The 4,641-nt window shown below is 44.4% G+C and overlaps 1 protein-coding gene across 1 annotated transcript in view; it reads right to left on the bottom strand.

The window, feature by feature from the left end:
• The window catches only part of megf10 (multiple EGF-like-domains 10), a 70,261-nt gene that overhangs the window by 37,747 nt on the left and 27,873 nt on the right, over nt 1-4,641 (bottom strand). The window lies entirely within an intron of this gene.

The following is a 4,641-nucleotide window of genomic DNA, read 5'->3' as shown; positions in this document are numbered from 1 at the left end:
CGTCCAAACCAAATTAAGAGTAACAATTTAATTGATGTTCAACAAATAAAAAACAGATGCAATATGGATAAACAAATGATAAAGCTTGGCTTAATTAATATTAGATCCCTTTCTATGAAAGCACTTTTTGTAAATGATATGATCACAGATCATAACCTTGATGTGCTCTGTTTGACAGAAACCTGGCTAAAAACTTTTAAATGAGTCTACCCCCCAAGATTACTGTTATAAACATGAGCCACGTCCAAAAGGTAAAGGGGGAGGTGTTGCTACAATTTATAACAATATTTTCAGTATTTCTCAGAAGAAGGGCTTCAAGCATAACTCGTTTGAAGTAATGGTTCTTCATATAACATTATCCAGAGAAACAAGTGTTAATGATAAATCCCCTGTGATGTTTGCACTGGCTACTGTATACAGGCCACCAGGGCACCATACAGACTTTATTAAAGAATTTGCTGATTTTATATCCGAGTTAGTGCTGGCTGCAGATAGAGTTTTAATTGTTGGGGATTTTAATATCCATGTTGATAATGAAAAAGATGCATTGGGATCAGCATTCATTGACATTCTGAACTCTATTGGGGTTAGACAACACGTCTCGGGACCTACTCATTGTCAAAATCATACTCTAGATTTAATACTGTCACATGGAATTGATGTCGATGGTGTTGAAATTCTGGTTAACACTTTCTATGAAGCCCATATTTATAACACATTATAAGGGTATTTTTAAGGCATTATAATGAATGCATAATGCATTATATAAACCTTATAATATGTTATATCATCTTATAAATAATCATAATAAACAATTATAATACATTATAATGCTTACGCATTTGTGGTTATAAGTTTTAAGATTATGATTATTTATAACACGCAATGAACACCATATTAAATCTACTTTTACATTTATAATGGACTATATATCTTGACATTGTTTATTTAAGATCTGCACAGTATCTTACTACATCTTGTAAGTGGTTAGGTGTGGAGTGTTTTTTGAGTGTTCCCTGTGAGGCTAATATTAATTTTAATGTGAGCTATTTAATAATTTCAACTGAAAAAAAATGCAATGTTTATATCTTAGGTTACATTTTATTTTCATGGCCCCCCTAGTCTATTGACTATAAGCAACTTCGCAACTACATGTCAACTAACTCTCATTAGAGTATTAGTAGGCTTAGGTTAAGATTAGGGTTGGTAGAATGTTGACGTATGTCACGTATCCGGTCCATGAACTTCCGTCTGCTAGCCATCAGAGGTCACCCTTTCCATTTCATTGACTCTCGCACTACACACACTACATATCCCATCATCCACTGCACTGATGACACACACACAGTTGATTGTACACAGCACTGATTGCACACAGCTGTAATCAATCACACATCCCCTATTTAACCCTCACTCTGATCCCTTCCCACTGCCGAGTATTGTTTAGCATATATCACTCCCCTACCGATAGCTACACTACGGAGCCTGTTTAGTTTGTCATAGCCTCACCTTAGTCTTGCCTTGTCTGTGTTCTCGTATCTTGATCTTTGCCTGTGTCTCTCGGATTCCTCCTCTCGTCTTGCCCTATTTTGATACTGGTTGCCCCTGCCTGGACCTTGCTTTGTATCTGAACTTATCCTTCGAGTCTCACCCCTTTGATTCTGTTTGCCGATCATTGCCCTCCGCTAGCCTTAGGTTTCTTCTTGTGTCTTGCCCGCCATATACCTGTCTGCCATTATCTGACCTATGCCTGTTTTATGACCACGTCTCTGTCTTCTGCTAATAAATAGCTTGCACATGGATCCACATGTCTCAAGTCTTGTCAGCCCCGTAACAGAATACTCGGCCACACAAGGATCCAGCAGCTTCTCGGATGGACATTGGCCAGGTATGGATGTGGCAAGAATATTGTTAGCCCTTAGAGAGGGCACACGATCACTGGAAGGTTACATTACGGAATATTTGGCTTTGGCTACAGGCTCAGAATTACCGGACTGCCTTTTAATTGACTTCTTTTGTAGTGGCCTTAACCAGCCAGTAAAATCACGAGTGATCTATGAGGGTCCTCGCTCGTCTCTACGTGATTTTATGGACTATGCCCTATTATCTATTGGTTCAGCGTTCACTGTGGGTATCGTGGAGAAACGCGACCCCGAATTCACTCGTGTTATGGCGGCCGCACTAGAGCACGCTCACAAGATGGCGGCGACAGCGGAATCTGATCGCAAAATGGCGGACACAACAGCGCCCCGTTATGTCACAGCTGCCAAACATGAGTCAAGTCAAATCACAGCTGATCTTCATGAACCAAGTCAAGTCACGGTGGATCTTCAGGAGTCAAGTCAAGTCACAGCTGATCTTCCTGAGTCAAGTCTAGTCACAGTTGATCTTCCTGAGTCGAGTCTAGTCACAGTTGATCTTCCTGAGTCGAGTCTAGTCACAGTTGATCTTCCTGAATCAAATCAAGTCACAGTTTATTATCATGAGTCTGGTCAAGTCACAGCTGATATTCATGAGTCTAGTCAAGGCACAACTGATTGTCATGAGTCAAGTCTAGTCACAGTCGATCGTCATGAGTCAAGTCAAGTTACAGTTCATTATCATGAGTCTATTCAAGTTACAATTGAGCGTGATGAATCAAGTTTTGTCACAGCTGATCTTCATGAACCAAGTCAAGTCACAGTTGTTCTTCAGGAGTCAAGTCAAGTCACAGCTGATCTTCCTGAGTCAAGTCTAGTCACAGTCGATCGTCATGAGTCAAGTCAAGTTACAGTTCATTATCATGAGTCTATTCAAGTTACAATTGAGCGTGATGAATCAAGTTTTGTCACAGCTGATCTTCATGAACCAAGTCAAGTCACAGTTGTTCTTCAGGAGTCAAGTCAAGTCACAGCTGATCTTCCTGAGTCAAGTCTAGTCACAGTCGATCGTCATGAGTCAAGTCAAGTTACAGTTCATTATCATGAGTCTATTCAAGTTACAATTGAGCGTGATGAATCAAGTTTTGTCACAGCTGATCTTCATGAACCAAGTCAAGTCACAGCTGATCTTCCTGAGTTCAGTCAAATCACGGTTGATCATCCTGAGTCAAGTCAAGTTACAGTTCATTATCATGAGTCTAGTCAAGTCACAACAGATCTTCATGAGTCAGGTCTAGTCACAGTTGATCTTTCTGAGTCAAGTCTGGTCACAGTTGATCATCATGAGTCAAGTCAAATCACAGTTGATTCCCCTGAGTCAAGTCAAGTCACAGTTGATCTTCATGAGGCAAGTCAAGACACAACTGCTCTTTCTGGGTCACATCGAATCACAGTTGATCTTCATGAATCAGGTCACACCACAACTGATCATCCAGAGTCACGTCACATCACGTTCGTTCATTCAGAGTCCGGTAATTTCCTGTCTGTGGCATCCAGACCCTTAGAGACTGTTCCGCAGTATCCCAGACTGGTATCCAGCGTGGAGGACCTACCATTGGTGGCTGCACGTGCAGCTGGTATCCCCAAACCCATTCACTCTAGCCCTCCTGTTCCTGAACCTATTCCCCTGTCTGTTGTGCTTCCCATAATGGGGATCGCTTTCTGGAGTGTATGGGCTGCATACAGCACCCCAGAGACTCTTGAGATAGCGGCGTCTACTATGATGTTTCCAGAGGTGGCGGCTGATGCTGCAGAACCTCCCAAGGTAGTGGAGTTCGGTGCGGTTTCTCCAGAAGCGATGGTGTCCGCTGCAGCTTCTCCAGAGGTGGCGGCTGATGCTGCAGACCCTCCCAAGGTAGTGGAGTTCGGTGCGGTTTCTCCAGAAGCGATGGTGTCCGCTGCAGCTTCTCCAGAGGTGGCGGCTGATGCTGCAGACCCTCCCAAGGTAGTGGAGTTCGGTGCGGTTTCTCCAGAAGCGATGGTGTCCGCTGCAGCTTCTCCAGAGGTGGCGGCTGATGCTGCAGAACCTCCCAAGGTAGTGGAGTTCGGTGCGGTTTCTCCAGAAGCGATGGTGTCCGCTGCAGCTTCTCCAGAGGTGGCGGCGTGTGCTGCAGAACCTTCCGAGGTGGCGGCGCTCGCTTCAACTCCTTGTATGGTGGTGGTGCCCAACAAGGCACTCTCAACCTGTCATGTCATAGTCACAGGAACCATTACTGAACTCTTCCCGTATCCCGATGGTCCTACTGTAGAACCTCCAGAGGTGGTGGCATCCACTGCAGAACCTCCAGAGGTGTCAGTAGTATCTTATCATGAACTCTCATCCTGTTCTGTTCTGGCCAAGGAGGCCATCTATGAACTCGCTACCTGTCCTGTCACGGCTATGAAGGCCGACGGTGAACTCTCGTCCTGTCCTGTCACGGCTAAGGAGGTCGTCAGGGAACTCGTTGTCTGTCCTGTCATGGCTAAAAAGGCTGTTTGCGAACTCCCTGCTCATCCTGTCACAGCTATAGAGGCCATTTGCGAACTCCCTGCTCGTCCTGTCACGGCTATGGAGGCCATCTGTGAATCCTCATCCTGTCCTGTCATGGCTATGAAGGCCATTTGTGAATTCTTTGCTTGCTTTGTTCCGGCCAAGGAGGTCGTTTGTGAGCTTTTGTCCTGTCCTGACCCAGCCAAGGAGGCTGCCTCTGAACACTCAGCCTTGTCTATCAACCCCAATGTT

Source organism: Sinocyclocheilus grahami, unplaced genomic scaffold, assembly GCF_001515645.1.
Source record: "Sinocyclocheilus grahami isolate Dianchi unplaced genomic scaffold, SAMN03320097.WGS_v1.1 scaffold1031.1, whole genome shotgun sequence".
Taxonomy (NCBI): domain Eukaryota; kingdom Metazoa; phylum Chordata; class Actinopteri; order Cypriniformes; family Cyprinidae; genus Sinocyclocheilus; species Sinocyclocheilus grahami.
The sequence above is the reverse complement of the archived record's forward strand: the minus strand, read 5'-3'. Positions and strand labels throughout refer to the sequence as shown.